The sequence below is a fragment of the Notechis scutatus genome, chromosome 13, assembly GCF_049901735.1.
Source record: "Notechis scutatus isolate UNSWTSFEM ecotype Mainland chromosome 13, rNotScu1.2, whole genome shotgun sequence".
NCBI lineage: Eukaryota > Metazoa > Chordata > Lepidosauria > Squamata > Elapidae > Notechis > Notechis scutatus.
In genome coordinates, this window is record NC_142021.1 from 3,562,973 (window position 1) to 3,576,458 (window position 13,486).

The window sequence follows — 13,486 nt, forward strand, 5'->3', positions numbered from 1 at the left end:
CAGCTACTACTTTAGATGGTAGGCAGTTGGATATATGTCATGGCAACATGCCATATATCCAACTATGCTCCACTTCTCCAACCTAGGTCTTGTGGGCCAAAAAATGTACTCTCCCTCTCAATTCCAGGCATCTCAGGATCTTTTATTTAACTCTTGGAAGACTTTTAGAGCTATCCTGGTAGGTGTCACTCACAACTCCCTATTTCTAGAGCAGAGTTTCTCAACAGTGGTGTGCAGCAGCAGCCAAAAAAGCTAATACAATCCTTGCTTGCATAAAGAGAGGCATAGAATCAAAATCACATGAAGTATTAGTACCACTTTATAAAGCCTTAGTAAGACCACACCTGGAATACTGCATCCAGTTTTGGTCACCACGTTACAAAAAAAGACGTTGAGACTTTGGAAACAGTGCAAAGAAGAGCAACTAAAGTTTCAAATCTTTATGTTGTTTTATCATTTTTTCTAACCAATGTAACTATGTATTTTAGTCCAATATTTTTTCGCCTTTGAGCATGTCCACTACATATGATAGTATGCACCTGGTATCTGATTACACTTCCAAAATTTATCTGATAAATTTTCACAGAACTTTGCTAGCCTTGCTGGTGGTAGATGTCACCTATAAAACATTTTATATAAGTTCTCCTTATAGGCCGTTGACATTGTTAGCTTACAATTTCTATCCCACAATTTCTGCCATTTATGTAATTCTATTGGGTAGCCAAACTGTTTAGCCCATTTTATCACTGTTTCTTTCACTTGTTCTTCTTCCAATTTAATACTCCATAAACAATTGTACATTTTTTAAAAAAATTATTTTTCATCTGTCCCTAGTAGTATTTGATCTCGTTCTAAGTGGTATTTGATCTAGCAACTGAGGCGATTAAGGGCCTGGAGGCAAAAATCTATGAAGAACGGTTGCAGGATTTGGGTTTGGCTAATCTAGAGAAAAGAAGGACTGGGGGAACATGATAGCAGCGTTCCAGTATTTGAGGGGCTGCCACAAAGAGGAAGAGGACAACCTATTCGCCAAAGCACCTGAAGGCAGCCACAATCACATGATCATGATTTGTGAGGCTCCCTGTCACTTTCCCACAAATAAGTCAATGGGGAAGCCAGCAGGAAGTCCAGAAGTCATCCCTGCTCCCTCTGTTTTTAGGACCGGAGTCATTCTGTTTCTCTGTTTAGGCAAGGGAATAGCTCTGAAAGGATGACTCAGCAGGTTATGGGTTGTCTAGTTCATGGCTAAAACTATACCAACATTCCCCAAGTTCTTAACCGAAGCCTTCAGGAAGTGGTTAATTAAATGCAATTAATCCCAGGTGGCTTGTTTGGCAAAAATATGTAGTTCCTATCTGTCTCCATTAGCCTTAACAAGCAGAGCAAAATGCCACCTTCCTTCTTTGAATAATCCCAATAAATCCATTCTTCGCCATCTTACTCGGGTGTGGCACGGAATCTCACCTCGGGGCATGGAGTCAGTGTGGGTGAGCAGTATTCCGTGCCAAAGCACACTGCCACTTTTGTTCTCGGCTTTCCCCGCTGAACCATCCCCATTTTCCCCAATTCACTTTCTCTCTCCTGTTCCAGAGACCTCACAGATAAACTTTTTTTTTTTTGGTTGTTGTTCTAAGCATCCCAAATTGCTTTGGCTTTGGAAATACCCGGACTGATTCAGAAACTTTATCCGGCTCTACGGATGACCTCAAGCCAGGTTGGGCGGCGTGCTTCTATTGCAACGCTGGTGAGTATAACGTCGGGATGGGTGGGTGTTCAACGGAGCTGCCCACTTGGGGAGAAAAAAGTATTTTGTCCTATGAGAGTTGTTTTATAGACAAATTATGTGTAGAAAGCTCCTTGCGTTTTATAGATGTGTCCTTTTGAAAGATGTATGGGCAACCAGGAAACGAACGGAAATAATTAACAATGGATTGATGGTGTGCTGTAAAGTCATCTTCCCACCAGGGAAGATGGAGGCACCTACACAAGCAGTTCTTGGCTTACAAAACATTCACTTAGTCACCATTCTAAGTTTCAATGGGATTGAAAAAAGTGACTTATATGACCTATCCCTGCATTTATGACTGTCATAGCATTTGTATGCTCATGTGATCAAAATATGGGCATTTGGAAACCGACATGGTTGCAGTAACTCAAGTTTGTGTGATCCCCATTTGTGACCTTCCTGGCTGCCTTCTGACAAGCCAAGCCCACGGGGAAGTCGCCTTCACTTAATGACTGCATGTAGTGATTCACTTAACAACTGTGGAAAAAAATCATACAATTGAACTTATTTAACAACCATGAGCCCTGGTGGCGCAGTGGTTAGAGTGCAGTACTGCAGGCTACTTCTGCTGATTGCCGACTGCCCGCAATTTGGCAGATCGTATCTCACCAGGCTCAAGGTTGACTCAGACTTCCGTCCTTCCGAGTTGGTAAAATGAGGACCCAAACTGTTGGGGGCAATATGCTGAGTCTGTAAACTGCTTAGAGAGGGCTGTAAAGCACTGTGAAGTGGTATATAAGTCTAAGGGCTAAGGGCAATTAAGAATTGTGGTGGCACAGTGGTTAGAATGAAGAATAGCAGGCAATTCTGCCCACTGCCAGGAGTTCGATCCTGACCGACTCAAGGTTGACTCAGCCTTCCGTCCTTCCGAGGTGGATAAAATGAGGACCCATATTGTTGGGGGCAAGAAGATGACTCTGTAAACCACCCAGAGAGGGCTGTAAAAGCACTGTGAAGCGGTATACAAATCTAAGTTCTATTGCTATTGCTAACCATCTTCCTCAGCCACAGTAGTTCTGGTCTCAATTGCATTTGTAAGTCGAAGGACTGCCTGATGTGTCTTTTTGTGATTGCAAGCCTATTGATTCCCCAAGGTTCTCAATCCCCATAAACTGCCAGGTGACCTGAACAAGCATTTTGTCCCCCTAATTCAGCCTTTCTCTTCTCATCCAAGTCCCAGCTGGAGAAAGTATTCAAAACCTTGGATTGCTGACGTGCTGAAAAGTCCCATTTGTTTCCAGTCCTTATGTCAATTGACTTAAGTGTTAGTAACCACACAACAAATATATGACGATAATAAGTAAAACTTGTTTTGTGTGTGAGAGATGATGTTTTTATCAAGTTCAGTCCCCCCTTTTTTGGGGATGGGGGTGTTTTAAAGTATATATTGCAGTAAAATTATCATCAGCTAAGCTGGCCAGGGATGACAGTGACTAAGGCAGCCGCAAGATCTCAGTTTAAGGAAGGTTGTTGGAGATTTATACGAAGAGAGCAGGCTTCTCTTTCCTCTGTGTGGTGGCTCTTTTGCAACATTAGCTCTTGTATTTTTTTTTTTTTATTTGTTTTGTTCATTAACAATTATGCTGCAGGTGGAAACATCTGGCTGACTTTGCTGGGACTTGTCCGGGCTTGAAATTTAAGCCAAGTCAGTCAGTTGATCCCTGAGTCACAGCCCACTGGAAATTCCTAAGAGGCTGGCTGGTGCTTCCCTGCTGCGATTGAGAAAAGGAAGAAGGAAGGAAGGAAGGAAGGAAGGAAGGAAGGAAGGAAGGAAGGAAGGAAGGAAGGAAGGAAGGAAGGAAGGAAGGAAGGAAGAATGGAAGGGAGGGAGGGAGGGAAGGATATAGGAAGGGAGGAAGAGATAAAGAGAGTTCCAGTAATAAAGTCAGCTCACACCACCAAGAAAAATCTGAAAGGTGTTCCACAGAGCATTGAGAATATTGAAGAAAAACAGAATTCTGAGCGTTGAAGTCCACCCATCTTAAAGTTGCCAAGGCTGAGGAACACTGAGCTAGAATAAGAAGGGAGGGCCTCTCTTATTAAAAGGGACCCTGTTATATCAGAGGGTCAGGGGAAGGCCAGCCCAGATAGCAAGGAAGGGACAAACGAGGATAAATAGATTAAATACACCAATACGGTACATACAAGGTGTTCCAGGGAGGGTGGAGTGCTGGAGAGGATGTTTGCGCACAGACAGGATTTCATGCCAATGCTTAAAGCATTCCACCGGCATTTCTGCTTCTTCGTTTTTTAAAAATACAATTTTATGAAAAATGTTAAGGAAGAATAATAAAAACTAATAGAAGTTAATATCGAGTAAGAAAAAGAGAAAAGGAAGAAGGGAATCAAAGAAAGAAGTAAAAGTACCAAAACAAATGAAAAAGAGAAAACACAAAGAGGTAGCTTCCAATTTTCTTCATAATCATTATAGGTACAATTATAAATTTATCTCTTGCTCTATGGTTTCAACATATCTCCACTTCCCTGTACGGTAATCTATCCTGCCTAATCGTCAAGATCATAAATGAAACGTTCTTTTTTTTTCTGACAGAAAAGCTGGAGTTCCTTGGTGCTCTCTGAGCTTGGTTGTTTTCTTGCAGATGTTTCTTGACCCAACTAGGCAACATCATCAGTGCTACGGTAGAAGGCAGTAGGGTTTTTCCCTTCTAGCACCGATGATGTTACCTAGTTGGGTCATGAAACATCTGCAAGAAAACAACCAGAGAGCACCAAAGACCTCATTTTTTTTTCTGTTTCACGCAAAACCGAGTAACTGAAAAGAGGTTTCCAAGTTAGCAGTAAACCTAGATATTGTCTTTTCAGGCTCTGCTTGTTCAGATATTAGAATAGAATAGAATAACAGAGTTGGAAGGGATCTTGTAGGTCATCTAGACCACCACCCCTCATTTTTACTGAGATATTTTTGCTGAAAAGCTGTGTTTACTTCCGGCTCTCAGCAAAAGCAAATCCGTAGCAAACAAAGGGTTCACTTAACGACTGTGGCATTTGCTTAATGACCCCCCCAAAAAAAAATAACGGTCATAAAAATTGGATTGGACAAGGGATGACTTAATTTACAACTGTCACAACTTATAACCCTAATGGGCAGGCTCCCTTATTGTCCTAATACGAAGACCACCTATAATCCTATCTGTCTCTAGGACTGCAACACAGTCTTCATGCATTAACCTCCGATTGCTAACCTATAAATCAAATGTGGAAAACCCACAGTGGTTGTTACCATCCCTGCATAACTATTTCTTGAACAAGGAACAAACAAAGGTGCCAAGGGTTTTTTTTTTGCAAAAAACTTGGCACCTCCTTCTAGTCATTCTTCTCTTGGAAACCTCAGGCTTCAAAGCTTTCATCGTGAGCCCAAAACAGCCTCTGATGCAATTGTTAGATAGTCAAGGAGAACGAGGCGCCTCTAGCCATTCATATTTTTCTAGCCAAAGAGCTGAGTTGTTTTGCTACATGGCACACAGAACCTTGCAGATGTGCAATTTTGAATGTTTGAGGTCCTCCTTATTCTGCGCTCCGCTGCTAATCCCCTTTTCTGGTTGAAATTTGGCCACATCTTAATCCAGGCTCAATTTACCACTCTGCCAGTGGGAAAAATTGGCTCAGGCAAATTTGGGGAGGGGAATCCCTTATCAACTGGGTCTGAGAGACACTTTTCTTCTTGGAATAGCCTGGATTATTGGGGGCTCAACTCCCCGTCCAAGGCTGGGTCTCCAACCTTGGCAACTTAAGCTTTGCTGGTTGAGGAATTCTGGGAGTTGAAATCTACAAGTCTTAAAGTTGCCAAGGTTGGAGACCCCTGGTTTAGGGCAAGGGTGTGCACCCAGGGGTGGGATTCTACCAGTTCGGCCCGGTTCAGGCAAACCGGCTCGCTCCGACAATCAGCTGTTGGGCACGCTCACCGAACCGATTGTTACACCGTTTGAATCCCACCCCTGGGTGAACCCAATGATTGACTAGTTCGGGCATTTGTGAGTTGCCCTTCAGGGCAGCCAGTCAAGCAATAAATCAGGCCCTGGGACAAAAACAGTCCTTCTAGGTCATTCTTAAACTTCAGAGCATCATAGGGGCCAGAATTTCCGTGGCTAAGCACAGAGTCATCATTAAATGAAGCCCACAAGTCTTAAAGTTGCCAAGGTTGGAGACCCCTGGTCTAGACTACACTTGGCTGAAACCTCTCAAGAGCCGAACAAAAATAATAGAAAGTTAGGTCTGTTTTTAATTACCCCCCCCCGCCCCCAGTACTTTTACAAAAGATTACATTACACAAGTAAAACTTGTACAACCACAAAACAAACACAGGCAGTCCTGGATTGACAATCCCACAATTTAACTCCAAACGTCCGCTGCTAAGCGAGACAGTCATGGTGAGTTTTGTCCCATTCTGACCCCCTTTTCTGCTCTCTTTTCACTCCCGGCAAACGTAATCCACATGAACAAATGACTGCCATCCTTCAAAATAGGACAAGAGAACTTGAAGTCTCAACGGAGAAGGAGAAAGAACGAAAGCTTCTCGTCTTTGCCAGAAACCCCGTTCACCTCTTGGGCAGTTTCTCCCCAGGCCAGCCACGTATTAGCCCCTCTCCTCCAGGATGGCACCAAGCAGGTTGACCGGATTGAGGAGCGAGCCCAGCACGAGTTCACCTTAAAGTGTGAACTCAACTTTGGCAGAAGATAGTCCCTCCTCCTGTTTTGTTAAAGAGTAATGGGTTGGGGTGTGTGTGCAAGTTGCAGGTGGGATGAGATCCCCCTTTCGAGGGCCCGGGAAGGAGGAGGCTGCCCGCTTCCTCCTGCCTTTGCCACTCTCTGCCCAGCCAGAGTCCCCCATGCCAGGCTGGTCTTTGTCAAGTAGAGGAAAGTTGCAGGGTCACAGGAGGGGAACGATGCCTCTTGCCCCATTACTCACTTGGCCTCCTCCCCTTCGGAAGCTGAGGTCATGCTTTGTTGTGGAATGACTCATCCGCAACAGACCCAGAGTTTGTAGATCAAACCTAGACATTTTTTTCTTTCTTTCTTTCTTTCTTTCTTTCTTTCTTTCTTTCTTTCTTTCTTTCTTTCTTTCTTTCTTTCTTTCTTTCTTTCTTTCTTTCTTTTCTTTCTTTCTTTCTTTCTTTCTTTTTTCTTTCTTCTTTCTTTCTCTCTTTCTTTCTTTTTTCTTTTTTATCTTTCTTCTTTCTCTCTCCTTTTCTCTTCTTCTTCCTCCCCTCTCTTTCCCTCCCCCTTTTCCTTGTCCCTCTTTTTCTCGCTCTTTCTCCCTTTCCCTTTTTCTTCCTTTAGTTTCCTTTCCTTCTCTTTTCTCTTTTCCTTCTTTCCTTCCATCCTTCCTTCCTTCCATTCCTCCCTCCCATCTCCTTCCTTTCTTTCCTCCTTTCCTTTCCTTTCCTTTCCCTTTCCCTTTTTCTCATTTCAGGTTATATTCATGAATTGTTCACCAAATTTAGCCAATCAATTCCACTTGTCTCTCCAGGAGTGTCCACAACAGGTAAGGGGGACGGTCATAAAAGAATTCACAAATTTCCAAAGGGTAAGGCTTAACCCCACCATCTTGACTTTTTTGACTCCTCTACAGACACACACACACACACACACACACACACACACACACACATGGCGCCATCCTTTAATTTCCAGTAACTTGCTTGACTCTGGATACCAGCCACTGAAAATTTGCTTATGTTTCTTGGCATGCCACCTCCTCCCTTTTATTCCTCCCCTTTGCAATCATGGCCAACCGGAAATTTGTTTCCCAAACACGCATGGAGCGAGTTGTCTTTCGTTGCCTTGAGATATTTATTGCTCCTAATACGTTCTGCTACAGAATGGAGAAAATGAGGGGAGAGGGAACTTGAGGTGGAAAGAAAACTTCAGTTCGAAAAACACTTGAGAGGAAGTGAAGTTTGCTGCGTCATCAGCTGGAACTTTTAAGCTGGCCAACATCAGGAAGGCCGTGTTTTGTGGCTTTTCGATTTGGACTCCAAAAAAGCAACGTCTGCAGGTATGGTGAAGCCAGCAACTTTGTCCCCCAGCCCAGATGAAAATCTTAGTCACCATACTTTTTTCTTGGGGGAACCAGAAGCTATTACAGATGGGGAAGAAATCACCCCGGAGAAGCACATTTGGGTTTATGCGACTCTCTAAGCCCCAAACCTGGATTGACAGAGAACGTAATGGTTGTCTTCACACTTTTGTTGTTCTGTTATTCGTTTGCTTCCCACTTTTTGCAGCCTTCTTAGAATATGGAATAGCAGAATTTGGAAAGGACCTTGGAGGTTTTCTAGTCCAACCCTCTGCTCAGGGCAGGAGAATCCTATATATCATCCTGGACAAACGTCTTCAAGAAAACCACTAAGCTCAGAAAGCACCAAGAACTCCACAATGATGATCTCCTCCTCCTCCTCCTCCTCCTCTCCCTTCTAGCACTGAAGTTTGTCTTCTGTGAAGTCCTTAGTGCTCTCTGAATTTGACTGTTTAATTTCAGACATTGCTCAGGAGTAAAGCCCACCCTCCCTTGTACTGATGAAGTTACCTAGTTGGGTAATGAAACATCTGCAAGAAAACAACCAAGCTCAGAGAGCACCAAGGACCCCTCATAACAAACTTTACTAAAAAGCGTACGCTTTTGTGAACTGCTGCTCACAAAAACCTATGATATTTACTAAAAATTATTATTCAGAAAAGCTGCTAGTAGACTCTTTGTAATCTGGGGCTATCAGAGGCTGACATGACGCTCCTCCTCCAAGCTCCACAGAACTGGAATGACATTTAAGAATAGAAATCCTTGCTATAAAACACTTCCTTAGACTTCTTTCTGGGGTCAGTGCAGAATTATTATGTGCCAACACAGGTTCCAGGCATTTCCCCTCCAAATATTCTCAAGAACAAGACCCTTCCTAACCGACTCGCAATCTCAAACCCAACTAGCTGGTTCTTTGCATGCGCTCTGAAGAAATCTCTTCAGATTGGACAGCTTTTTCTTCAACCAGCTCTCCTGTCAAGCCCCATATATGTCTCTGAGGAGCAGAAGATCATTGTCTGATATGATCAGACATTGGATCAGATTAAGCTGACAAAATGAAAACCAGCACCCGATCTGATGATTGAGGCTTGCTGCTTCTGAGACTTTTGTTCCGGCCTTCTCTAGCTTTGCTAAGCGATAACAACTATTCAGTGCCCAGCTCGCTACCAAGTGTGAGAAACTGGTGATGCCCTTGATATGATTCAGATAAGGCAAGCCAGCTCCAATTTTATCATGCAACATGTCAAAACTCTGAGCCCAGCTAACCATGCCTAGCCATGTTCATCTATCATGCTGTTTTCTGCAAATGAAGCATGCATGGCTTCACATGATGGGTTGACTTATAGAGCATGCTTAAGATTAATTTATTTACTTGCTTATTTACTTTTTATTATTAACACTGCTTTTTTATTATTTATTATTAACACTGAGAGCTCATGGATCGAAGACAAATTCCTTGTGCGTCCAATCACACTTGGCCAATAAAGAATTCTATTCTAGATTTTACCATTGGTGGGGACAGAAAGGAAGGACTGAAGATGGAAAAGAGTTGTTGAGAGAGTAAACGAGAGTATGAGATGAAAATAAGACCAAAGATGTTGGTGAATGTAATGTAAGAATGAATAAATGTATATAGGAATGTATATACTTATGTGACACTGACCAAAAGTTATGTCAAAACGACTTCACCATGTTCAATGTTTTTAATTGTTATGTTCATTAAAAAAATTTAAAAATCTATTCTATTCTATTCTATTCTATTCTATTCTATTCTATTCTATTCTATTCTATTCTATTCTATTCTATTCTATTCTATTTCTTTCTATTCTATTCCTGTTCTATTCTATTCTATTCTGTTCTATTCTATTCTATTCTATTCTATTCTATTCTATTCTATTCCTAGTCTATTCTATTCTGCTCTTATTCTATTCTATTCTTTCATATTTCTATTCTATTCTATTCTATTCTATTCTATTCTATTCTATTCTATTCTATTCTACTCTACTCTACTCTACTCTACTCTACCCCTCCTAACCTTCCCAAACACTGCTCTACATTCTGAGATTTCACTAACCACTGTCAAAAGAGCTGCAACCTGTATTCATTTTTTTTTTAAAAAAAAAGCATTCTCAATGATTTGTTATGCTCTCCTTTCCTTTTATTTCTGCAGATTCACAACATAAACACAACCCAATATGGCCAGGAGAGCCACCAACATTCCTTGTCCATCTCGTCCTCTGAGTGCAACCATCTGCTCCCTTAGACGTGTTGTTTTGTCTACACACGGAAATGGGCTTTGAAATGTAACATCAGCTGGAAATGCTCACGCGGTCCTCAATCCGCAGTGCTTCGCTTCTTCTGCCGAGCACATATGCCAGGCAACAGCTGCTTTTCTTCTCTGATCAGGACATGTCCACATGAGTGGTGGGAAAAGGAGAACTGTGGTCTCTCGCTCTTCTCCAGGTCAAGCTGAGAAGGAGAGGAACAGTGTGACGTAAGGTGGTACGTGCAAGCTACCAAAATCGGTTGGGCCTCAGTTGTGTCAGCATCCTTGAACCCTAACCACAAATATTACTCATCTTACTCCATGCAAGAACAACAGGTAGTTCTCCTCTTATAACCACAATTAAGATTAAAATTTCCCTCGCTAAACAAGGAGGTTGTTGCGCGAGTCATGCCGTATTTTACAACCTTTTTTTGCCATAGTTGTTAAGCGAATCACAGCAGTTGTTAGGTAAATCACACCGTCCTTAAATGAATCCTCCATGGACTTTCCCGTTCAGCTGGGAAGGTTGCAAATGGAGATCATGTGACCCCAGGGTACCGCAACATAAATTTGCTTAGCATCCAAATTTGGATCACATCATGTCCATGGGGATGTTGCAATGGTCATAAGTCTAAGCACCAGTCATTTCAGTGCTGTAGTAACTTCTACAAGTCACTAAATAAATGGTTGTAAGTCAAAGTCTAACCGTACATTGATCTACCTTAGCTGCAAATCAGAAGGCATCAGGTAGCAACTTTTCCAGAATCACCTTAAACCTTTGGACTGCCATTTGTCAGAAATGGGGTAGGGTTTCCTGCTTGGGTGGGGGGTTGGACTAGATGACCTACAAGATCCCTTCCCACTAGATAAATAGATGATAGATAGATAGATAGATAGATAGAGATAGATATAGACAGATATATAGATATAGATGATAGAGATAGATAGATAGATATAGATAGATGATATAGATAGATAGATAGATAGATAGATAGATAGATAGATAGATAGATAGATAGATAGATAGATAGAGATAGATAGATAGATATAGACAGATATATAGAGATAGATGATAGAGATAGATAGATAGATATAGATAGATGATATAGATAGATATAGATAGATAGATAGATAGATAGATAGATAGATAGAGATAGAGATGATAGAGATAGAGATAGATAGAGATAGATAGAGATAGATAGAGATAGATAGATATAGATTAGCAATCTATCTATCTATCTATGTTTCTATCTCTATCATCTCTATCTCTATCTATCTATCTATCTATCTATCTATCTATCTATCTATCTATCTATCTATTAATAACTTATGCCTTCTAATCCAGTTTGTGAGTCAGAAAAGGAGCTACGCATCAGGAAGGGCTTCCCATCAGGAGCTTTGTGGTTGAAGATCTTGGGCAAACTAAAGTAACTGAAGCACAATTGCCAGAAGTGTGAATTATTTCACTTGCAGATCAGCAGAGCTTATAAAGTATGAACTGCAGGTGTGTCCTCCGAGGATGTTGGGGGAATGGAGCCCCACCAGCTTTCTTGAAGGACAAGAAGATCTCCCAGGTCCCTTCCCACTCTGTTATTCTACATTCTGTCTTCTTAAGGATCCTGATCATTCAAGCCAACCCTCCCAATTTGGGCTGGGCTGGGCATCCCATTGCAAAATCGTCATCAAAGCTGACATCAGCCAAAGTCTAGAAAAACTCAAAGAAGTAGCACAAGATCAGAGGATGTGGAGAGACCTGGCTCCTAGAATCGCCAAGAGTCTGACATGACTGAATAGATAATGTCATCATCACCCCATTGCAAAGCATGTCATGACAAAATATGGGAAATTCCCAGCTCCTAATGCCTGATGCAAAGGCACTGCTCAACGGGTATGACACCATCAAATCAGGCCATTTCCCGAAGGATCTCACTTGTCCCAGGTACTGCTGAATTTTACTCTCCCTGTGACAAAAATTTCAGATGAAATCATTGGAAAGGAAGTGGGGAGGGAGTAGCAATTCCTGACAGCCGAGTCTTCGTGTGATTGGAGAAGCAAATCAGAATAAAACTTCATTCAAATATCTGCTCTTTCAAAGTCCTGAAATTGTGATCTGCAAGGAAGAGATTGTTGCACATATCAATTTGACTTTCTGTCAGGGTTTCTTATTTTGAGATGTCCATATTCTTTTGGATGGTAGACCTATTTACTTGGAAATCAATGGTTTGAGCAAAAGGAATTTTCTCCATTAGAACAATTAATCAAGCTTGCTTCCAGAGGCCTTTGGGTGCTCCATCACTGGAAGTTTCCAAGAAGAGACTGGATAGCCATTTGTCCAGAATGAAATAAGGTCTCCTGCTTGAGCAGGGGGCTAGACTAGAAGACCTCCAAGGTCCCTTTCAACTCGGTTATTCTGTTGTTCTACATTGGATTCTCCATCTCCTTTTTATCACAAAGGGACTTTATGGCGCCAGTATGTTGCTGGACTGAAAAACTGATGTTCCCGTAGACTTACTAACAAGTTGCTTACACACAGAGAGAATGAATGGATAATTACAGTGAACAATGATTATCCTTTATGGAAACTACTAACCTTTTGGTACTTGTGGTATTTGTGTATGAGAAACCCTTATAGGCATAATATTTTTAATGGGTTGGTGGTTGTTTTCCTGTCCTTTTGAAAGGCAATTTAAGTAATGAGTGGAAGCTAGTACAGTAAAGAAAAGTAAAATAAAGTGAAATGTGAAAAATAAAAAGTAAAGTAAATATGGTGGAAGATCATAAAAGAGCAACCCAACTCGGAACTAAGGAGAAATTTCATGACAGCGAGAATAATTAATCAATGAAATTGCTTCTCTCCCGGAGTTTGGGTGTTCTGTCACTGGAGGCTTTTAAGAAGAGACTGGACAAGCCATTTGTCCATAAAGTTTCGTGCCTTGGACAGGGCATCGAACTAAAAGACCTCCTGCCCTACAATTCTATGAGTCTAAGTGAGGATATAATCAGGATATAAAAGAAGGGCATTTCAAGAGATCGCAATCTTTTATCTCAGATAGGCTGGTACATATGAGATTAAAGTTGGTTTTTCCCCCCTCTCCTTTCCTTCTATTAAGGAGATTGTATCTGTGTTTCCGCACTCAGCTGAAATGATGCCTGAGCAGTGACTTCTGCGTGGTATCCGATGACTATTTGAATTCACCGGAAAAATAAAAATAAAAAAGGCTTTTGGGTTGTAAGGGTTCAACGCATACACACGCATACAGATGTGAGCCATCTGCCGGACATGTGACACCAAAACAAGAGAAGCAATTTCAACCTACCAATTGGATGGGAGGACTGAGCGCCAGACTCTATGCATCAGAATGTCATGAAAATTTCTCCGCTCTGTCACCCACCAGCT

At 41.8% G+C, this 13,486-nt stretch overlaps 1 long non-coding RNA gene across 1 annotated transcript; it reads left to right on the forward strand.

The window, feature by feature from the left end:
• Positions 1–1,217: 1,217 nt before the first annotated feature.
• LOC148129593 (uncharacterized) lies at positions 1,218–10,478 on the forward strand. The gene is made up of 2 exons (XR_015745252.1): positions 1,218–1,744; positions 9,994–10,478. It is a non-coding gene; the product is annotated as an uncharacterized LOC148129593 (long non-coding RNA).
• The last annotated feature ends 3,008 nt before the right edge of the window (positions 10,479–13,486 follow it).